The sequence below is a fragment of the Haplochromis burtoni genome, unplaced genomic scaffold, assembly GCF_018398535.1.
Source record: "Haplochromis burtoni strain Fernald_Lab_line unplaced genomic scaffold, NCSU_Asbu1 Contig_27, whole genome shotgun sequence".
Classification (NCBI taxonomy): Eukaryota; Metazoa; Chordata; class Actinopteri; order Cichliformes; family Cichlidae; genus Haplochromis; species Haplochromis burtoni.
In genome coordinates this window covers 9,447-34,392 of record NW_024582388.1, presented here as the reverse complement: position 1 = coordinate 34,392, position 24,946 = coordinate 9,447, and the positions used below count along the sequence as shown (strand labels likewise).

Here is a 24,946-nt window from a genome sequence, read left to right as displayed (position 1 = left end):
CTGTCACCTACTGTTCAGTAAAACCAGGTCATTTATTTTTGTAAGTTGTAATAGTGTTTTATACACTTACAGCTTTATCTCTGTGTTGGTATCTGTTAACATGAACTGACAGGATGTAATGAGAGACGACGTGATGTGATGGATGCCATTATCTCTCAAAATGCATCATTTCCACTGCATAAGCAGGTGCAGGGAGCGGATATTAGATGCCTGTGACTTCTTGAAATTCTGCCAATCTCTTTCTTTTCTACACAGCCTTCAGCCAGACTTTTATTTATCAATGCACGGCTGCATTTCTCTAAGTGGGATTTGATTTGTTTTGATCAGCAAGCAGTAAGATAATATTTCAAACCCAGCAGGCATGTTTAATTTGTAAAATTAGAACAACAGCTTATCTGGGTTTCTTAAGCCAAAAACATGAGGTTATGGTTTAAAATTTGCAGTGCTGGTTTGACGGCACTCTCACTCCCGGTCACACTGGAACACCGGAAATAACACTTAAGAAAAGGAGACGTTTCAGCCAGCGCTCTTTTCTCTGATGTGATCTCTGCATGTCACTTGAATAATGTGAGTCTAAGAGAGCTCTGAGGGGACGAGATGGCATGTATTTGAGCATGCAACAGTGAATGGTTGATAAGTCTGACAGCCCGGCGTGGGCAGTCCCTGGCTGGTGGACGCTTGACATTGCCAGGGTTCAAAGGTCACGTGCGGGAACACGTTGTTATGGTAAAGACCAGAGGGGTCGTAGGGTGAGCTGTCACTCTGCTTCAGCCAATGACAGCTGAGAAGTGTCTGAGACCGTGGCCAAACCTGCAACTATCAGGCGACTGTCAATCATTTGAGTCAACACTCTACCTCATCACCTTGCAGCAAGTTCAAACCAATCGATTCAAATGAAAGTCAGATTTGTTCTCTGTGTTTCTGTTGACCTTGGCCCTGTCAACAAATGGGGCTGTTACATCCTTTTCTTCAAGGATCTCTGTGAGCCTTTTGCAAAGTGAACAGAAATTCAAATGAACAAGCATCAAGTGCAGTGAAAACGGCAAAAAGGCTTTTTAGATTTAAATTTAGCTTCTTTTGGAACAGCAGTGAAATACATATTTTGTATGCAGAGTAAAGAGAGTAATACTGATTTTTCAATTTTAGTCTCATGTCTATTCAGTGTATCTTGGACATCGATGAATGGGGAAAAAGGAAAAAAAAAGAGATGTCCATTTGGTTCGCTGAGCTCTAAATTAAGCCATTTGCATGCAGAATCTGTTAAATTTGCATCTTTAAAATTGTTTTAAATGAAACTGCAACATGTATGTATAAGCAAAACAGCCTATTTATGCAGTGGGAGGAGAACCCAGGACCTTCTTGCTGTGCAGCACAAGAGCTAACCACAGCATCATCACACTGCTGATGTGATTGTACTTCCTCCAGGTCTTTCACTTTTTGTACATAATGTGATGAAGTCAAAAGTTCTCACATAAAAACGTATTTTTAACCATATTAGTTATAATTTCCCCACAGTTTGTGTGAGCATTTTTTAAAATCTAAATTCTGTTCCTTGACAAACAGTTCGAAAGTACTTTGAATAATCAACAAGCTCATCCAGGAGGCCACAAAAGAACCCAGAACAACATCTAAAGAACTGCAAAGTTTTCCGGTGCCTCCTGTGGGATCATGAGGTGTTCCTATAGGCTAAATGAGATATATGTAAGATAGAATAAGATTCTGAGAAACATGGCAGCATGTGACGTTATAGCATGAATGAATATCTCCAGCTTTTACACGTCAACAAATGCTATTGCTTTGTTTTTGTTTTTTTCCTCTAACCTTATCCAACTAATTTTAATGCCAAGAGCTAGTCAGCTAGTAAAAGTGTTGTTGACACAAGTAAAAAAGGAAGAGGAAGAAGATGAACCTAAGTGAAAACACAAACTGTCCGAATGTGATGCAAACCAAACTCAGCTGGCTGACAAAGCTGTGACCGGACTAATAAACCTGCCACCACCTCCTGTGAAAGAGCCTTTGCAGACTTCTGAAACATGGCCTGTATCTCTTGGTGGTCAATATGTAAAGGCGCTGTACGTAACAGTAAAATGCAGTGCAACTAAAAACATCGACGAATGCCTCGGGATGAAAATGAGCTGCAGCCTGTCTCTGGTTGTGTACTTCCCATAAAGATGAGGACAGATTATGGAAAAGGCATCAAACACTCAGTCCAAATTGGCTATCAAACATTTCAGTGATAGATGGGAAGTCTGTGTTGTAACTGCAGTGAAGCCTGCTGGATTCTCATGTCAGACTGCGTTAGAGTCAATATGTCTTTGGTAGACACACACACCACACACACACAGGCCTGGCTGGCGTCCTCAGGATAACATCACCACTCACTGTCGCTGTCACACATGAAAGAATCTTTTTTCTCTGATTATGGATGGTCCCTCAGAGCTGTCTGACAGCAAATTAGTACCTCCTGGCAGGGAGCTCTGAGAAAAAGAGGAGATTCTGTTCTCTGTGGAAAGATGTGCCCTATAAAGCTTCTGAAGGTGCCTTTAGTCTATCATTGCTGATTTAATAAGTACAAGACAGACTGTATCTAACATTTAATAACATCGGGAGTTTATTATAGTTGCCACTTACAATTATAAATTTTTTTTCTCTGAATTCTCCTGCTATTATATAAATGATACTTACAATAAAAAGCATAACAATGTGAAAAATATAACCCAGAGAGAGACAACGCACATGAAAGAACAAGCGCAATATGTATTATCAAAGGATGAATTACTAACAAATGTTCCTCGCTCTTGAAATTCTCATTTCTTTGTCCACCTTTTGTCAGAAAACCTGCAGTGAGAACACAGCGACAGCATTAATCTGCACGTTAGGCTTATAAGTCTGCAGGTAAACAACATCAGTGATCAAAGAATGCTAAATAATTGAAATTTCTGAGATATGAATATCCCTCACATTAATAATAATAATGGATTGCATTTATATAGCGCTTTTCGAGAACCTCAAAGCGCTTTACAATACCACTATTCATTCACTCTCACATTCACACACTGGTGGAGGCAGCTACAGTTGTAGCCACAGCTGCCCTGGGGCAGACTGACAGAAGCGAGGCTGCCATATCGCACCATCGGCCCCTCTGGCCAACACCAGTAGGCAAGTAGGGTAAAGTGTCTTGCCCAGGGACACAACGACCCGGACAGAGAGCCCAGGGATCGAACCGGCGACCTTCCGGTTACAGATGCGATTCCCAACCCCCTGAGCCATTGGTATTTTTATAAATACCAGTTTTTGTTTTTTAATTAAACTCTCTTGAAACTTCTGTGCGGTTTCAATGTTTCATATGACCACCCCCGAGCTGTGCAGATTATATAGGAAATGTTAGATGCTGGTTTGAATCTATCATTTATAAGAAAAGGTTAAAATGTAAATTAAAAATGAGAAGATGCAAAACGCTACACTTTGTGGTTAGACTCCTGTGAGAAGCAGCATCATAGAACAGAATCACAGATGAAGGCAGGAGATGGTGATGAGACTCCCCACAGTCTACATGTGGGTGGTGATGGAGCGGCATAAGCAGATGGCTGATTGAGATTTTGGAAATAACCCAAAGGGAGCAAAGGTGGAGACCAGCGAGGCTGCACAGACAGACGACTGAGAAGGAGTGACAGGCACAGCGCAGACAGCTATGATGCATTCAAAGAAGGGGGCTGATTGGCTCTAAGAATGTCTTCAGATAGCTGATTGGACAAAAAAGTTTGAATGAGATTCCTCTGAAAGCATGGCTAAATGGACGGGATGAAGAAAAAAAGCACACAAAGAATAGCCCACATCACCACAACTAATGGAGACAGAAGATGATGGAGTGTGTCTGTGTAGGTTCTCAGTCATCCGGGTCGCAGTCATCTTGAGTGCTTTAAAAAGAGAATTAGGCATCTGTAGGTTCATCAATATGTTTTTTCACTTGTAAAACAGCTCATGGGGAGCCCTGAGATTGTCCTGAGGGTGAGTCACCCACTATCAATCATGTTAGTCGTCAAGTGCCAGGATGGGAAAAATGTTAGGTCACCATCACCGGGGCAAACACGTGAAGCCTCTGTAAGACTTTATGCCAGCTTTTGAGGTCAACTGATGTGAGTGGGGGTTGAAAGACCTGGAAAAGTATCTCAAGACTTCATCGTAGATGGCTGATAGGTGATGCTGTAACCAACCAGTTCCTTTCAACGATGGTGGACACAGATGCCCTCTCTTAAACCATCTATCAACCCTTACATCCTCTAAATAATGTCATTTCTCTTTTAAGTGCAGGTTTCTAGCTGAAGGGGAAAGGGTTCAGTGGTCATAGCATGTTAAAGGTCCACTAACAGGTGTGGACTTCTACCTGCACAGAGAGTCTGTTGTCAGCTGTGGGCAGAGCCAAACTATTGAGGTACTGCTACTCTGTAGTCTGACAGCTTTGGTCGCGATGTTGTTGGTTCAGTGGAGGAGTTATAACATAATGTGAAAATGTGAGATAATGTCAAAGTTAGTTTTGTTCTGTTTAATTTAGTTTTCCTATGTTGAGCCATGCATTTATGGAGTGGTTGTCTGGTTTTGCCAATGTAAAGGTCTGAGTGCTCCTCGCTGCAGGCACAGTGTGTGTTCGGGTGTTTTGTCCTTGGGATGATCCAGTTTTTGTCAGAGGGTATTATTGGGTCTGTAGTGCACGGAGAGAAATGAGAAATGAAAATGATGGAACACATCTTCCTTATTGAAGTCACATGAAAATCTAATTTTGTTAGATTCTGTAAGTTAATCTCTGGTTATTATGCATTAGGTGTCTCACCTATGTGACAGACTAGTTGCCGAGGTATTTATAGTAAGCTAAAACAAAATTAAAAACTAATTTTAAAAAAGGAAAAAAAGGAAGGATGCACATCTTCCTCTTTGAGTCTTCTTTGCTGTTTCCAGGGTTAGACAGATAATAATATCTGCCACTCTTTTCTCTTTCTTTTTTGTTAATTTCTTTCTTTTTGAAGGGCTTTTGTATCAGCCAATAAAAGGATTGTTTTCTTTAACCTCTTTGTGTCCATCATTTGAGTCTTCTTTCAGCACACCCTGACATAGTCAGTGAACTCAAATGCAGACTTGCAAACTGAAAAGGATCATTTCTACATTAGCATCACATCATTTTTTTCTCACTGTGTCAAAAACTGATCACATTTTGTTCTTGGCTTTGTGAACACACCGAGTGAACCTGACAATCGTTGATGGTCTCATTTCTTTATATTGAATGTTAATAAATTTCACAGAATGGGGAGCTTCGTACTTCTGACAGCGGGTTCAGAGGATTATTCATTAACATGCATGATCTTTTTAGAGAGAGGTGTTGCTTTTGAATGCTTAAATGTCATTTATTTTTGCTGTGCAGTTTCACAAACTGAACTCGATTCACCACCATTGCATCAGGGTGAAAGCAAAAATGTCAAAGATTTCAGCAAACAAAAAACACAAAAAGCTTTGACATGCACGCAAAACAAAGTCAGTTTCCACAGCCCAGAACAACAATGGCGAGAAATAAAACACTCATTGTAATTAAATGTTCTGCATTTGACTCCTGACATACAGCTGGATTGAAACCTGGTTTGAAGTTCAAGTGACCAAAATGGGTCTAAAATACAAATATATAAAAACACATTGATTGTTAAACAGAACAGTGATGGACTGACAGACTAAATTACATCATTACTTTTAAGTGTTCATACTGTATGACATCATTAATCTGTAACGTCATTAAATTAATTTCAATGTTTCAATCAGACTGCTGATGGGTAACCAGATTTTTGGAAAGCTTTGTTTAAGCTTTGCTTTGTTTAACGTTGTGTATTTAATTTTCTCTAAGTCTAGCACATTTCCTAATTCCTTCAGCTATTTATGAAAAGTTTAAGGTGTTTGAAACTTTCAGAATTTTTCCAGAACCAGCAGAGTTTGTTTGTTTTCTAACAATGCTGAATAAGAAAATGGCTGAACTATATTTTGATCTATGTTTGCTGTCTCGGTCCATTTCTCTATTCAGTTTTCACGAATGATTTGCCGTATGTCCTGGATAAATCTCATCTTGTAATGTATCCTGATGATTCTACCATGTGGCAACTGTGTCGAAATGACAAGTGTATTACAACACGATTTGCTTAAATGTATCCAAATCCAAATATATGTTCATAGGAAGTAGAGTACGCTTAGTCAACAGCCCACAACTAAATCTTTCCATAGCTGGATCGGTATTAGAACAGGTCACCCAGATTAAATTGCTTACCATAAACCACCACCTTTCATGGTCTCAGCACATTGACTATGTTATTAAAATTGGAGCAGGGCATAGCTATGATGACCCTGATGAAGGCCACAAGCCGAAACGCGTTGGTCAATTATTAAAGTGTTCATCTTACCTCAAGTGTTGCTGGAGTTCCTGCACAGGGCATAGCTATGGCCAGGAAAAGCTTTTATATTACTTCTTCAGTTATGAAAAATGTCATTAATGCATTAGTATTATCTCATCTAGAGTACTGTTCAATCATTTGGTCAGCAGCTAATAAGACCGATCTGAACAGACTTCAGTTAGTCCAGAACAAGGCGGGCAGATTAGTGTTAAGGTGTTCATATTATACAAATATCAATAAAATCCATGATAAACTTTCTTGGCTTTCTGTACAAGCTAAATTATACTATGCTTACTTGTATTTTTAAAGAAAGCAATACTGTTAAACACACCATATTGTTTTTCTGCTCAGTCGCAGCATCCAGATGAAATACATAATCAGTACACGATTTTCAACAAACCGCAATTTACTAACTCCTCGAGTTAAAAGCAACTTTTTGAAAAACTCTGTTATATTTAGAGCATCTTTTCACTGGAATAAGTTGCCTTATGCAATTAGAGAATTGGCTTCTATTTATAATTTAAAAAATCACTTAAAAACCTATTTAGGCAGTTTTTAAATTTAATTTATTAGAAATACTGTAAGAGGGCAATGTCATTCGTAATGGAAATTTGTGTATTTCATTTTAGTGTTATTGATATTTATATACTTATATTTTCACAATTGTAAAGCCTTACGGTGGATGTAAGAGTCAAGTTATGCAGACATTTAGTATCCACTTTATTGTGTAATATCTTATTTGATTGTATTTGATAGTTTGGGCCCCAGGAAGACTAGCAACCACTGTTGTGGAAGCTAATGGGGTTCCTTATAAAAAGACAAATAAACATGTACCCAAATACTATATCTCTGGTACTGATCTCTGGTAAACAATGAAGTGTCCAGCAAGTCCAGTTTCAAGGGATAAGTCCTTTCTCAGGCAGCCAAACATGGCACAAAGATCAGTTTGAAGTGTGATGATGAAGCTTGTTTTAACATAAAAATGAAAAATGAAAAGTGCTTACATTAAGGTAAGCACTGTTTATGATGGTATGATGGTATGATGAATGCAAACAGAGCCATGAAGTCACAAAGGTCCCTGCTCTGTCTCTAAAGTAATGTGGTCTCTCAAGGTTAAATCACTATTTCAAGACAACTGGCTGGAAGCCTTTTGAAGGTTACATCCTCTATATTCTCCCATATTCTTGAGCACTCTCAACTTATATTGTTTGCTGAAAAGAAGGGTGGTATGCAGTCAAAATGGTCTGCAGTCTCTCCAAATATCCAAAATTGGGACAACCCAGAGGAAGAACACATCACCATTCAGCTCATCCCCAAAGACAAAAGTGTCCCACTGTACATGAATTAAACAGGAGAAAAGGGGGAAGAAAGAAACAGTATAGGTGGGCAGTTTTCAGGGGGTGTCTGAAACAAACACAACTTCAAAGCAAGATGGAGAAACAGCTTCCAGTTCGGTCCATCCAGGTCGAGACTTGTGGGGTGGTACGTTTGCTCAAAGGCAACTTTCTAAAGTGTAATAACAGTAAGTTCAGACTGAAGACATCTGAGTTGGTAAAAGCTGACAGCGTTGTCACATTTTTGTAGTCAGTCACAATGTAGAAACATTTTTTCTTATTAATGAGCGTGCACAGGTCCATATAAGCTGATGTCGTGTAGTGTTTTAGTTTGGTTCCTTGACATGTCAAACATGATGATACTGACCACAAAGAAATAAACTGGTCCACCAGGAGACCTTGACTTTATGTTTTGCTTTTTTTGTCCAGTTGCTGATTTATTTCATTTTATTTTCACTTGCTTTTTACTTTCTTTACCTTCTGGCTAGGTCAAAGAGCTAACAGCTATTAGATTGAATCTATAGAAACTACTGAATTAAAAATATCAGTTTCTCATCGGTACCACTTCACACTGGAAAACTGACATAAATATTAATATATGGAATAATAATACTTGTGCATGAAGCATTTCCACCAAAAAACATTTTGTGGGTAAATGATCAACACCAATTGCTTTAACAAAACATTATTAACTGTATTAACTTATGCCCTGGGAATGACAACGACCTAAATAAGTCACAAGTTGCATATTTCTTTTTATGAGTTTAAAGTAAATGATCTCATTTTCCAAGTCCCAGTTTGCACATTACAGATCTCATCAGACAGGCCTCCAAGCTAATATTTGTCTCCTTTTTAAAATATAATGTAGGTTATTTAGCTCATCGTGTTGCCTTCCACACTCTTGAAATACACATCTGCCTTAGACTGCAACAAATTAACCTAATTGGTAACAATAAACAGTTGCTGTAGTTTTATAAGAGGTTTTATGTTAAAATGACAAAAACTGTTCACAGTACGAACTCGGGGCAGGTTTACGGGCTGTGTTTTTAGCTGCTTCTTCTTCTCAAAAACTGTACTTGTTCCATCCTGTGTTTCTGGGGCCTCAACTTTTTGAATGTAGTTTCTAACTGTTTATCAGCAGCTGACAGATGTGTTGAATGCTCAGTAGGTTATACAAAGATGTTTTCGGTGGGCTTTTTGGGAGATGTTACCTTGCAACCACAGCATCCGGGGATGGATTTCAGCTGTGAATACAAACTCAACAATAATGCAGGAAATGCATCAAAAATTGTTAAAAGATAAAATTGTCGATATTTGCACCCATTCACCTTCAAGTTTTTTGACAGAACGAAAACCCGCTAAATTCTCTGGGCAGCACAAAAGTCTGCACAACTGTCATGGTGAAAGTTGCAGACCAACTGACTGACACCGCCATCCCAGCATGGCTAAAAGTAGCTGCTATTTGGCTTTAAAATATCTTAATTTCCATAAAAGTGCTTCCACTGAAAAATAGAACACAAAAGTGTGTCATGTTCAAGTTCAAATTTTTATTCGCCACATGCAGTGGCAGGTGGCCCTGCAGTGGAACCCCCAACCTTACACACACAACACAGACATCACATGGGGATACAAGTCAGAGAACGGTTGCATTACAGAAAAACCACTGAAATGAACACTACAATGGGAAAGTACAAGAGGAAAAAAAAGGCTATAGGAGAACAGGAAACAAAAAAACTCCTCTGCACAGAAAGCACATCAATGTCCACAGTACAACATTATGGAGCACGTGACCAGCAACAGGGGTGGGTAGGGGGTGAGGAGTAATCCTAGGCAACACAGCAGCCATCCTGCCAGTGCGCCGACTCTCCAGGGGGGCCCAGACCCGACCGTGTTCCCCAGGAGGATACAAGCATCGAAGGCGTTGGAAGGGGAGGGGGGATGAGTGAGCTGGCGCCAAAGGGATAGCGGCATTATGATGGTGGTTTTTCTTTTGTGCGAACAGCTCATGAGAATTTTAAAGCTGTTCTTTGACACTCCGAAACATTCAGAAACACGAAGACTGTTTTTGCCCCGGGGTCATAAGAAGTTTGAAAAAGTGGGTCACAAAGCACGAAACAGTGATACAGGCTGTGAAGCTGTGTTGTGTTTTTGTGTTCATTGATACAATGCATATATTTGCTTTTTTTAAATTGTGCTTTATGGAAACCATTATCAGTGGTCTGTGTGCTTCCTTGAGTACACTGTGCATTTGAAGCTGTTTTACTCTTCTTCTTACTTGAAATAAATCCACACACGATGTGAGGAAAACCCTGAACAAATACTGGTGAGAAAGTCAAATCATTTCAAAGGAAATAGTGTAGTAGTTTTTTGTGCTGGAGTTTGTATTTGCAGTTACAGAAAGATATGTCACAGGTTCTAATTCCAGGGTGTCAAATCCTGCCAATATGCCAGATGGCACAGAGGGTTCTGTAATGCACCATTAAAATTACACAATTAAATTACCATTTAAAGCACCTTTAAATCCATCAGCTCAATTTGGATCCACACTTGAAAGCTGGGGGGGGGGTCGGTGGAATTCCTTATAAGTTTGCATGCACTTTTACGTCCTGGTTAGGGTTATGCAACTACTTGGTTTAGGAAGGGGATAAAGGCCACCACACCACCTTGATTCTTTTCTGTTTCAGACATTCTGCTGTAGATTTGGGCCAAGCTGTAACTGTAGGACAGACGGCCTAACATTTGACCCTTTTAACATTTTTCTAATTGAACTGTTGTGAACTTTAACATTTAACTTGCTAACTGAGGCCTGTGGAGTCTGAGATGTAAATCTTGGGCTTTTCCTCTAAGCATTGCAGAGTTGGATTTTCAGGATGAATTTGCTGGGATGTCCACTTATGGAAAGACCATCAGCTGATTTGAGTGTGTTTCACTTGTGAGTAATCTTTCTTAGTGCAGTAGAATTACTTCAAACATCTTATAACAAACCCCAGAGTGTCATTTCTATTTTTATATGACTGTATATACTATTTTGAAATGCACTGGATGCATCAAGTGCTGTGTACGGCAGGCAGGAATGGAAGACCCAAAATCCAGACTCCAGGAGGCAAAGATGAACTAAAGACTTAGATTTATTACTTGGTGGCAGGAAAAACAGGAAACAAACTAAACTAGAAACAGTAACAAGGTTTAGACAGGCAGAACATACAGCACAGAATGAGGGAGATCGCAACACGGGACAGAGGGAAACGCTGAGATAAATACACAGAAGGATAACGAGGAAATGAGAACACATGAGGAACACAGCAAGTAACCACAACCAGACAGGGGAAGCAAAACTAAACATAACACATGAGACGAGATACCTTCAAAGTAAGAGGAAAAAAAAAACAAATCACAGAGGACTACCAAAATAAAACAGGAAGTATGGCTAACACATGCAACGAGAACATGACTGGGGAAACATGGATAACATGACAGGAAGGAGAACACAGAAGGAAATATGAGGGAAACAAGAACTCACAACAAAGACAATCACAGCCACACAGAGGGAGACACAGAGGGCAAAGACACAAGCGGGGAAATACTAACTAATACAAATGTAAACAGGGACAACCTCGGCACTAGAGAATCAACTTAACCAAAGACGACTTAAACATGAAACATAATACAAAATGACATAAAAACACAAGAAAACTCAATAAACTCAATAAGGATCGTGACAGGAAGTGAGAGACGTTCCCTTTTTTTGCCATAACCCTTTTGCATGTGACAAGTATTCATTTATATCACCTTCTCTTTTTTGTGCCATGTATTCATGTCAGTTCATATTCTCTGATAACGGTTTTCACAGTTTGTGTTTAATGAACTTTCTCCCTGAAACAGTGGGAGCCTTTCACTCACTCTTACTCACTTAGTTGCTTCTGTAAAGCTGAATTGTTGATGGCAGCAGAGAAAATGAGACACAAAGATCATAGTTTTGCTTCACTGCATGAGGGAGCCGGTGTTCTCCCTATAGGAGGAAGCTGTAACCATCTGGGTAATTGGAAAGTAATCTGTTCCTTCTTTTAGTCAGCTCTCTCAACTCAGCTGGGACCTGAATACAAACAAACAGGAACAAGTTTAAAGAAATCTCATCTTGTTGTTGCTTCATGTAAAAATTGGATAAGATGCTCTAGACATTTCATTTTTTAGTACAAATGTTCTTAGCATAATTGTATATTCCTTATACTTTAAAGTGAAAGAAAACTGGTGGTAGGTTGGGGGGATTTTTAGTACCCAAGACCTGGATCACTCCAGCACTGAATCAATGCTTTGAATTAAGGCTTTGAGGCCTCAGTGTTGTCACTGCAGTAGATCAAGCAGTCAATATAATAATCCTGACATGTTTGTATAGTTGCATGTAGATCAAGTGTAAGCATACCACAGGTTATTATTTATTTATTATTTGCTACTACATATGTCATATTAGGTAAACTGACATAAGATTTGTTGCCAAGAAGCATTTTTACAACAAAGAAATAAATGACCAGACACAACTTTCCTTACATTTCATACAAAGTTTTGATGGTTTTCCATGTTTTTGTTTGTTTGTTTCAGAAATACTAGAACATGGATTCTCCTTTATCGAGTTATTTCACTGCTAACCTCTAAATCCTCTCACCTCTAGAAACCCTGGATGGATGGATGTTAAGACATTATTACTTTATTGCAACAGCAGAGAGTCCAGCCAAACTGATCATTTCATTGGAGCGCATTTCTAACTTTTCAGTGGTTGTTTGTTTTGGGGAACTGAACAGCAGTTAGCCTGGGAAATAACTATCAACATCAGATTTAAGGAGATAGCAGCATAACTAAAGGCTGGTTTAGCATCACTGCCCTTTTTATTTAAAAAGAAAGTTTTATATCCAATCTTAAAAGTGGCGTTTGGCCTCAATTATTATCTCTGGACCTGAACTCCACAGAAGACTGAATGATGAATAAATCAACATAACACTGGATGAGAGAAAATAAGGCATGCACCCTGGCAAAATAAAACACAATGAAAGTGAAAAAAAGTGAAAATGAAAAGTGTTGGTTGTTTGTAAATGATGTCGTACTTGCATAGGTCCTGTCTACTCACAGCACTTTCTGCTACATGTCTCATGTACCCAGTCACACACGTTCATGCAACACTTCTATCTGTGCCTGAGGGCTTTAGCCAACATTCACACACGCTGATGGACTTGGGGTTCAGTGTCTTGTCCAAGGATACTTTGGCATGTGGACTGGAGGAAACTGTGGACCAATCCACTGACCCTGTGACTGGTACCAATTGTACCACCTGAACCACAGCTGGGACAAGATTAAAGCTGCTTAAAAAAAACAGCAAGAGCAAAAAATAAAGAACACTTGGGAAAGTCCGAATAGAGATAACATGTGTTCACTGCTTGAGCCACAATCTACTAGCTAACCTGAGCGAAGGAAAAGATTTGTCACGATTAACCAGGCTCAGCATGAATCACACAGGCTGCCATAAACAAAGTTACGCCCAAAACACATATTTGAAATTAAAATCAGCTGAGGACCTCGGTGCTGCTGCATACACACCTCCACACCACGTTATACACCTGAACACCACGGGGCTCATCAAACCTGTCACGATGAGCCAGACGACTGAAAATATGTTGTCTTTCTTTCTGGAATTTAATTTTTACTTAGAGATTGATGTTCTTTAAGTACGTTTAAAAGTATTTAAGATATTTGTTTTTTACAAATCATTATCAATTCAATTCAGTTTTATTGATATTGCACCAAATCACAACTACAGTTGCATTAATGCCTTTTCTATTGTAAAGTAAAGAACCTACAATAATACAGAAAACAGAGAAAACCCCAACAATCATATGACCTTTATGAGCAAGTGCTTTGGTGACAGCGCTGCTGGGTTTTAACTGATAATAATACAGTGAGCCTATAAAAAGGTGTCTGTCTCTGTCATTTCCCATAAATTACTCTTTTTATCTTTAATCTCTTTTTGTGCTACAATCAGAAAGCGGTAAAATATACTTAATAAAGTATAAATAACTTTCTTCATGCAGCTGTACTTAAAGTAAAAAAGAAAAGAACGTGACCCAGTTTGTCACTTTCTCAATAAAACTTTATCACTGAGTATTAAAAGTTTTGAGGCAGAAGTTGAGGAGACTTTTGCACATCCCCATGCTGCTGCTGTGAACGCTTCATTTTATCAGATGTAGCTTTAACATGACCGTGCCTCTGCAGACAGCTGCAGCTCAACGTCTGCAGGTTTATGGAAAATAAAGGCGTTTACGGCAACAGTCGCTTTAGATCGCGCCTGTCGCATCCAACAAAAAGTCAGCGCCTTTAGCTACAATTAAAGGAAATTTAATCCATCAGCAGGCTTTTGAGAAGCAGCTCAGAGCAGATGAGAAATGTACCGTAGCTGGAGACGACTCAGTGCCTGCTCAGTTTTATGAAACAAATCTTCAGTCTTTCAGTTCCTGCTGAGGACTCCAGAGGTATAAACATCTGTTTTTTTTCCTGGAGCTCAAAGAGTTTGTCAGAGTCAGAAGCCACAGACTACAGACGAGCTCTTTTCTCCTCCAGTCCTATCAGCACATCTCCAGTTTAAAGCTTATACATGAAAATGGAAAGTATTTACTTAAATCCACCTGCTCTGTCAAACTCAGTTCATTCAATAAAAACAAAAACATCAGAATAACTCAAATGATTATGAGATGAATCAGTTAATTTACAGCCAGAAAATTAATCTGCTTCAATTTTAATGACTGAGTTTATTGTTTGAATAGTTTTGAATAGTTTTTCTCTATTTCTGCTTCCTCAAATCTAAATTCTGCAGATTTTCTTTAGTGCTTTGCTTCATTGTGCATGTTGGAGTGTGTACTGCACTGAAGGTTGGATGAAACAGATCAGTTCCTTTGATCAGCCGGTGAAGAGATTAACTGAGAAAATAAAGAGCAGATTAACCAAATAAGACTTTCCTATAAGGCGACATCCTTTTTGACCTGCAGGGGCCTAAAATTATCCACAAGGTATTTTTTTAGGTTGGCTGGAGGAATAACATATTTGTAATTAATTTCTATTCATGTCAAGCATTTTTTTCTATAAATACAATATAATCACTTCACTTATGTCTTAATTTTTGCAAAAAATCTTTTAAAATTTATTAAATTGTACCTCCACATGTTGTATAGCAATATAATTTTTTCTGATAAAGACGATGATTATTCCTCATTTATTATATTTAGATCCCTTATAACAAAGGTTGCAAACATAAAGCTTGGGGGCAGAATCAGCCTCCAGAAACTGGAAAATGTGAAATGCATAGAATTTTAACATTTATCACTACTAATAATAACAATTTTAGGTTTTCTTGACATTTTAAAGAATCCCCCTTAGTTGCTATTCATACTACACCAAAGTCATTAGGTGACAGTTAAACAATTAAAGTTACTGTTTGTTTTTTTTCCCACTAAATTTTTAATTTATTTCTTTGTCTTTTTTTTTTTTTATAGTGGATTCTTGAAAAATAGGACATTATTTTTAAGTTAATGAAAGAATTTATATTTTATAATTACAGGACAGTCTGGGGAATCAACTAAAAGAACTTGTCTGTAATTTTACACATTAATCGTGCAGCTTCACATGTCCGACCCACTTGTGATCAAAGTTACCTGTAAGTGGCCCACAGTGTAAAATGAGTTTGTCTTATAGATTCTGTGACATGATTAGTAATACTCAGTAACATCCATCAACCTCGGGTTTCACTGGGCAAAAGGCAGCGTTCACCCTGCACAGGGTTAACACACAGTGACAGAATAGAAAAGAAACAATAGAATAGAAAATATCTGACACAGAGCACTATGGTTACAGGTTGCTTGTCTCACCTTCCTTGACTGAAAATAGGAGGCCTGGTGCTCTGGCTCTGCAGGGATGACATGAAACATTGAACAGACTGCACCCCGGCAGCTTTGGAAACTCCTGTTTTGAATGGTTTGACACATGAACCAGAAGCTTCTGCATGCATGGACACTGGAGGCACCAGCCTGAGGTTTGATAACACAAGACCATCATTTTGCCCTAGAAACAGGAAGATAATCTGAAGTTACCTTCAGGTGCTTTTAAGAGACTCTTCAAGTGGAATCTGAAAACTGAACTTTACAGAATACCTTTCAATGAAAAAGGTTAATGTCTGACTGTCATGCTCCTGGGAATTTGACCCAGGTTTTTGAGTTTGTTGGACATTTTATTCATTTTTCAGAATTATGAAATAGTTATGTTCAGGTTTTGAGAGCCTCTGAGTTTTGTTGCTTATGTTTCTAAGTTTTGGTTCTTGTTTCTGTTCATGTTTGTCCCCTTTTCATGTCTAGTCTGTATTTGTCTCATCTTTGTGTTGTCTTTAGTCTCTCCTGTTGTCGTCTCTCTGTCTCTCTATCATCTGTGTTTTGTCCTTTTGTCTGCAGGTCTGTTTATTCCCCAGTATCAAGCTCACATGTCTGAGTCTCAGTGTGCATCACTTGCTGCTTTATTTTGTTAGTTTTTTGTCTCCTATAGCTGAGCCACATTTAGTAATGCCAACATATTAAACGAACAATATTTGTCTCGTATATGATACATCTATATGTACACTGTCAAAGATACTTGTCTTTGAGTGAATATTTAAGGTGATAGGAAATATAAATAACTGCAACTTGAATCTTTACTGAAGCTCAGTATTTGACACAGAGTTCAAACTCACTGCTGTAATAACTAATAATGATAAATATAATAACTATAATATTGGACATATTATATTTACATTACCACAGTGAGATGACTTTAGTCTCATGAACAACATTAGCTAATTGTTATTTACTAGCTAATCTTAAAATGACCGTTCAGTACAGAAATGAAGCCCAACAATCATGTTTTACAGTCCTGTGGTCTCAGCCTCAGATACTTATTAAATCACACAGAGCTCATGTAGAAACAAATGAACAAAATATGTTCTCCTTCATTTCTGTCAAACAAAGCTGAATGAAACGTTTCCAGCTGTTAGTATCATGGTTGCTAGGCAACCTGGGCAGCGCGACGGAGGCTTTAACAAGCCTACAAGCCTCGCACTTCCGGTCTTAGCGGTCTTTGAGTACGCGGACCTTGAGTAGCATTAAGGCTGCGTACTTTAAGGCTGCAGAACCTGAATTGGGACACAGCCCTTGTCATGAGCTCACGCTTGCTGTGTGTCTTGTCTGTGTTGTAGTCTAGCTTCCTAGTGAAGTTCTTTGTACTATGGTTGCCTGCAAGTCCAGCAATAAAGCTGCCTTTTAGGTTCACTTCTGCATCTGAGTATCTGCATGTTGGGTTTATGCCTCTGTCTGCTGCACAGCACATCATGACCAAGACAGTGTTAAATTATTGAAACTGTTCCCTGCTGTTGGTGGAGGTTTTGTCCACAATATGGAGTTACTAAAGGTCACAAAACATACTTTCATAAAACAAAAACATGTAAAAATTAAATATTTTACTGACACTTGAGAGTAGCAATACACCTTAAAAGTGTCGATTCACTTTTAGACACTGATTAACAGAAGAGACGTGTAAAGACTTTAGTGAGATTTTTGAGAAATGTGAATTTGTGAAACCTGTTTGCTATGGGGATGTTTCTCAGGTGGTGAGATGGGATGAATATTTGGCTTTGCCCTCAGAAACAGTTTTATTGCCAAAAAATGTTTAACTTACCAAAGAATTTCTCCTGAGTTTTCTATTTAAATATATAAAATAGGAGAATTTGCAAAATAACAGAAAAATGTTCAAGTTCAATGTGAAAACAAAAATGTCAAAGTGAAAAAAACGCAGTACTCTCTCCTTGCAGTGAGTTTCCATCTTTAGCAAACTGTTATTAATCTGTATTTAAGTTCATTTTGTCTGAGGATCTCCTCACCATGAAATAATCATTCGATCAGGAGCTGTGTCTCAGGTCGGACTAGAGGTTTGTTTTGATGCCGTTTTATTACTTACAAGCTAATATCGCCATCTGGTGGTTATACAGTTTATGACAAGAGTTAATGCTTGTCCCTATTTAAAGAATGCTTCCAAAAGAGGTCTGAAGAGTCGTTTCGCTTCTAGTTTAATCGGCTTTCCTGTGTAATCTTTGCTGCCAACAGTGTAGTGAAACATTTAAGCTGTACATGAAAGTTAATGGGTAATTATGATGATCTTTACCACAAAGATTTTTAATGAAAGAAAAAATAAAGGACATGAAAACTGATTCTTATGTCTACTGTGTATCTTCAGTGTGAATGTTGAGCTATATTTGAGTGACTGCATTTAAAGCACATATTAATGTATTGTTTCGAAATCCATGGTGGTACACAGGAAACATTACTAAAGAATGTAGAATTAGAACACTATCTGTATTTGTTTTTTAAATAGTTTTACATATATTTTACTATAAATTTACTATTATATTTACTACTAAAAAAATACTCAAGAAATCAAGCTTGCTGCCTGTCTTGTACAGTAATTTCATTTGAACATAGGTTTGATTTAGTGGAGTCAGTTGTTCCCATGCATCATTCTGTAAGTGTGAGAATGAACTAAGATTAGAAAATGTCAAAATATAAAGTGTCGTTTATTTTTATTCATCACAGCATCCTAAACTTTACTGAACTTTTTGAAATATAAAATGAACTCACTGAGTGTTGACTGTCACATTTCAAAGCACCAAGTAAAGATAAACTATTAAACTTTAATTGGGTCAGACTTGTTACTGCATGATGTAATCAAACATACCACACCCTGCATCATGTGATTGGCTCTTGGTCGCTCTGTAAGAATATTTCTTTAGTGCCTCCCTTCACAGATGTGTCTGTATCAGGATGGGTCTAAACAACATGGTGTAAATGCAGTTGCTGGTGAGCCTCATTTCCTGTAGGAGGTGAACAAGAGCAGAGATCTGTTTCCCTTCAGAGCACAGAGGTTGTTTCTGTTCAGAGGAAGTGAAACTGTCTGACAGTCACTGAGAGACGGTGAAACGGCACAGCACATGAATCAAATGGATCAAACAAAATTCTGCTGTTCAGTCTGTTTGGATCTACTGAAGGATCCGGTGACTATTCCCTGTGGACACAGCTACTGCATGAACTGTATTAAAAGCTTCTGGGATGAAGAGGAAAAGAAGAAAATCTACAGCTGCCCTCAGTGCAGACAGACTTTCACAGCGAGGCCTGTCCTGGTGAAAAACACCATGTTAGCAGATTTAGTGGAGGAGCTGAAGAAGACTGGACTCCAAGCTGCTCCTGCTGATCACTGCTATGCTGGACCTGAAGATGTGGCCTGTGATGTCTGCACTGGAAGAAAAATGAAAGCCTTCAAGTCCTGTTTAGTCTGTTTGGCATCTTACTGTGAGAAACACCTTCAGCCTCATTATGTAGCAGCTCAGTTAAAGAAACACAAGCTGGTGGAGCCCTCCAAGAAGCTCCAGGAGAACATCTGCTCTCGTCATGATGAGGTGATGAAGATGTTCTGCCGTACTGATCAGCAGAGTATCTGTTATCTCTGCTCTGTGGATGAACATAAAGGCCACGACACAGTCTCAGCTGCAGCAGAAAGGACTGAGAGGCAGAGAGAGCTGGAGGTGAGTCGACAAAACATCCAGCAGAGAATCCAGGACAGAGAGAAAGATGTGAAGCTGCTTCAACAGGAGGTGGAGGCCATCAATCAGTCTGCTGATCAAACAGTGGAGCACAGTGAGAAGATCTTCACTGAGCTGATCCATCTCATCCAGAAAAGAAGCTCTGATGTGAAGCAGCAGATCAGATCCCAGCAGGAAACTGAAGTGAGTCGAGTCAAAGAGCTTGAGGAGAAGCTGGAGCAGGAGATCACTGAGCTGAAGAGGAAAGATGCTGAGCTGAAGCAGCTCTCACACACAGAGGATCACATCCAGTTTCTACACAACTACCCCTCACTGTCAGCACTCAGTGAGTCTACAGACTCATCCAGCATCAATATCCGTCCTCTGAGCTACTTTGAGGATGTGACAGCAGCTGTGTCAGAGGTCAGAGATAAACTACAGGACATTCTGAGAGAGGAATGGACAAACATCTCACTGACAGTCACTGAAGTGGATGTTTTACTGTCAACACCAGAGCCAAAGACCAGAGCTGGATTCTTAAAATATTCATGTGAAATCACACTGGATCCAAACACAGCAAACAAACAGCTGTTATTATCAGAGGGGAACAGAAAAGAACATTAATGAATCAACAACAGTCTTATTCTGATCATCCAGACAGATTCACTGGTGGTGTTCAGGTCCTGAGTAGAGAGAGTCTGACTGGACGTTGTTACTGGGAGGTGGAGTGGAGAGGGGGAGGAGTTTATGTAGCAGTCGCATACAAGAATATCAGCAGAAAAGGAGAGGGTAATGAATGTGATTTGGACATAATGACAAATCTTGGTCATTAGATTGACAACAACAGTTATACATTTTGGTACAACAACATCCAAACTCGTGTCTCAGGTCCTCGTTCCTCCAGAGTAGGAGTGTACCTGGATCACAGAGCAGGTATTTTGTCCTTCTACAGCGTCTCTGAAACCATGACTCTCCTCCACAGAGTCCAGACCACATTCACTCAGCCGCTCTATGCTGGACTTTGGTTTTACTTTATGGACACTGCTGAGTTGATTAAAGTGAAATAGACTGAAGTCTTTCATATTGTGGGTTTAAATCTGTGTTTTAGTTTCATTTTATTTTCTCTCCATCATTTCTGCACAGAGATCAGCTGTCAGTCAAACATTATGGGTGGTACCTCCACATCTTCTAGTTGTTCTCTTGATGTTTCTGAGTTTTTAAAGGAGATCTTTCCTGTGACTGTTTATGGAGGCTATCACTGCTCATCATCATTTTGATTTACTAAAATATTTCTCCACATGAAAATGTAAACTTCTCTATCCTCTAAATGTTTCTGGAATATTTGTATTGAAAAATGTCGACATTTCTCTTTATGAGTATGGCAGACCATGTGTGTGTGTTTGTGTTTGTTTTTGTCAAAATCATCAAACAAATGAGGAAAAACTGTGATTTTAATGAATGAATTCATATATTGTGTTGATGTTTTATTGTGTGAATAAACTGGAAGGTTTGACTATAAATCAAACTTTGAACAAAGTCTTTTCTTCTGTCTTCATTCCAGGATCTCACTCAAATCTGATGCAGAAAATATGAAACTAATCTGAGAGAATAACTGAAGCAGTTTTCCTCCTGAAGCATCACAAAGTTCAGAGTTCATGTTTAGAGCAGAAGATTCAGCAGTCGCTCTGTGACCTTTCAACTTTCTTCACTAAAACAGTCTAAAAATACATTTCTTCATGTTCTTAAGTCCTTTCAGATGTTTTAATGGTCCTTGAATGCAGCATCAGTGTGCGAAGGTATTTCGTTTCAAGATCCTCGATGTCATGTAAGCATGTCGCAGTGTTTACTGTAGCCAGTGTATGTTGTGTTTAATTCTGGGAGTTCCATATGATCATTGCTCAGCTGCTTGCACTTATCAAATGGAACAGATTGTGCTGACTGACGTGAAGAAAAGCTTCAGGCTTCATTTGGACACTACGTTGGACAGAAGTCTCCACAAAAATGACTCAGAAACACAAATATTATTAATGAAAGTCCAAATGTCAAAAAGGGGTCATACATGATCCTGAGAAATGTCCTTGAACATTTGAACATGAGTCAGAGGGTTGTCAGGTTTCTACACTGCATCGTGGCATCAAGCCTGAGATGTCTGTGGAAACAAGTATGGAGGACACAAATGCACAGACGCAGTCGAGCTGTTTACTGCTGATGAGGAAGGAAAATAGTCTGTTGGATATTAAAGCAGCATTTATTAGAGTAAGAACAGATACTTGTGTCCTTCATTTGATCCCCGTCAATTTACAGAAGACTTAAGGACCCTTTGACTTCTAACATACAGCTGCATGTTTACAATTTTATTTATTGATTTATTTCTAGCAAAGCGAGACTTTACTGATTAAAGACATATAATCAGACATATTACTGTTACTCTTCTGAAAAAGACTCACATAAAGCAGATTTATCACAAGCAAACATCAAGACACATCCTTCATGGCTTAAAGTTGCAGTGGGACTCTTTCGCCATCTGGTGGTTGTAACATTTATGACAACTGTTCCTGCATTTATTTGTTGTGTGTGATCAGGACAATTCTGGAGAAGATGAGCCTGCAGGGGAAAGTCACCCCCTGCCGGCCAGAAGGAAATGGGATATCTTAAAAATAAAAAAAGTATGTATGTGTGATATCAAGAAGATAATCCTTAAGAACACAAGTTAATAAATGCAATTACTAAGAGTTGTTGTGTTGTATTGATTTGCTTCCTGTCCTAATTCCCTCTCTCCCTGAGGACACTCCAGGGCCATCTATGCACACAAATCAGTTACAGGATCAAATGAATAATAGAAAATAAACAGAAATAGAAAATGTTCTTCTATAAGTTTCACAGAGATTTGATTTACATATTTTATATAATATAGTAAATGTGCACGAATGACCAGCAATCATTCAGTCACTGCAACATTTCTGGGTCCATTTTAAAGTTGTCACACTTTGGCGCTAGCGACCGGAAAAACACAGAAGTGAGTGCAGACTTTACTGAAGAGTAGAAGACTGTCCAATTTCACAGCAGCTCACTTCCGGCCTACCCGGCCTTCGAAGGACCCGCCCTATGTGGACCGGGTGGGTCAGGTCCTTCGAAGCATGATACCCTTGAATTTGGACACAGCCCCAGAGAACATGACTGGGGAAACATGGATCACATGACAGGAAGAGGAACAGAAGGAAACATGAGGGAAGCAAGAACTCACAACAAAGACAATCACAGCCACACAGAGGGAGACACAGAGGGCAAAGACACAAGCGGGGAAATACTAACTAATACACATCTAAACAGGGACAACCTCGGCACTAGAGAATCAACTTAACCAAAGACGACTTAAACATGAAACATAATACAAAATGACATCAAAACACAAGAAAACTGAACTGAAATACTAGAACATGGATTCTCCTTTATTGAGCTATTTCACTGCTAACTTCTAAATCCTCTCATCTCCAGAAACCCTGGATGGATGGATGTTAAGACATTATTACTTTATTGCAACAGCAGAGAGTCCAGCCAAACTGATCATTTCATCAGAGCACATTTTTAACTTTTCAGTGGTTGTTTGTTTTGGGGAACTGAGCAGCAGTTAGCCTGGGAAATAGCTAGCAACACTAGATTTAAGGAGATAGCAGCATAACTAAAGGCTGGTTTAGCATCACTGCCCTTTTTATTTAAAAATAAAGTTTTATACCCTATATCTTAAAAGTGGCGTTTGGCCTCAGTTATGATCTCTGGACCTGAACTCCACATAAGACTGAATGATGAATAAATCAACATAACACTGGATGAGAGAAAATAAGGCATGCACCCTGGCAAAATAAAAACACAATGAAAGTAAAAAAAGTGAAAATGAAAAGTGTTGGTTGTTTGTAAACGGTGTGGTACTTGCATAGGTCCTGTCTACTCACAGCACTTTCTGCTACATGTCTCATGTACCCAGTCACACACATTCATGCAGCACTTCTATCTGTGCCTGAGGGCTTTAGCCAACATTCACACACGCTGATGGACTTGGGGTTCAGTGTCTTGTCCAAGGATACTTTGGCATGTGGGCTGGAGGAAACTGTGGACCAATCCACTGACCCTGTGACTGGTACCAATTGTACCACCTGAACCACAGCTGGAACAAGATTAAAGCTGCTTAAAAAAAAACAGCAAGAGCAAAAAATAAAGAACACTTGGGAAAGTCCGAATAGAGATAACATGTGTTCACTGCTTGAGCCGCAACCTACTAGCTAACCTGAGTGAAGGAAAAGATTTGTCACGATTAACCTCTAAAATTGGCAGCTCCTTGTAATGAATCATTTGACATTTCCATTTACTGCCAGTCTTTAGTGACTGAAACACTAACATGTGAAATTGGCTGTCAGAATTCACAGTTATGTTCTGCAGCAGATTTTAATCAAACTTCATGCAGCCTGGCGGGTGTTCATCGGCCTTCCTGGTGATTTAATTGGCCAGCACCTTAGCGTGCAAGGTGAATACAGCATGAATCACACAGGCTGCCATAAACAAAGTTATGCCCAAGACACATATTTGAAATTAAAATTAGCTGAGGACCTCGGTGCTGCTGCATACACACCTCCACACCACGTTATACACCTGAACACCACAGGGCTAGTGATGGAAATTCCAGCTGTTTTTAGAGAACCGGCTCTTTTGGCTCCTAACCGGCTCTTCAGGTTGTTTTGTTGCTTTAATTAATTTATTATCAACAAAAATATGAAATTATGCACAAAAGGAATTACTAATGTAAAAAAGATTGTGGTTTTATTTATATATGTTTGAATATAAATATATACGGTGGCCCCTAGAGACAAATCACGTACAAAGCTCAGCATTGCCCCTAGCATCCTGCAGCACTTCCGTTGTGTTTTGTACGTGTTTTGGAGTTTGTACGTGCTGCTTTGTCTCTAGGGGCCACAAGGTGTAGGTCTATTAGGTGTTGATGCTGGAGTGAAAAATTCCTGATGGACAAAAATGGACAAGAAAAGGTCAAAGCCATCAGGTCCTCGGTTTAGAAAAAAACAGAAAAGGAGAAACAAGCAAACGATACAGGTAAGCAGATGTGTCTTTAGATAACGGCAGGTATTATGTATCCTGCAACAAGATAACATTCATTAGTAGGAATTGGGAAAATTTCCAAAAGATTATTGAATCTTTTGGACTGTTCAGCATAATATTTATTCAATTTCACAGTCCTGTGGTCTCAGCCTCAGATACTTATCAAATCAAACAAAGCTCATAAAAAACAAACAGATGGACGCTGAATGAATTATTAGATTAATTGGAAGAGGTGTTTTATTGATTTGTCTGCTACTCTCATTTTTGAGACTCAAAATTTGGTTTTAGTGTCAGGGTTACAATTAGGTTATGGTTAGGTTTAGGGTAAGGGTCAGGGTTAGGCACGATAGAAGTTTCCACAATAACATATGTTAATGTACAATCCTTAATTTGGGTGTGTGTGTGTGTGTGTGTGTGTGTGTGTGTGTGTGTGTGTGTGTGTGTGTGTGTGTGTG

At 39.0% G+C, this 24,946-nt stretch overlaps 1 pseudogene; it reads left to right on the top strand.

Annotated features, from left to right (window-relative positions):
• Positions 1–18,594: 18,594 nt before the first annotated feature.
• LOC121814213 lies at positions 18,595–20,921 on the top strand (annotated as a pseudogene).
• The last annotated feature ends 4,025 nt before the right edge of the window (positions 20,922–24,946 follow it).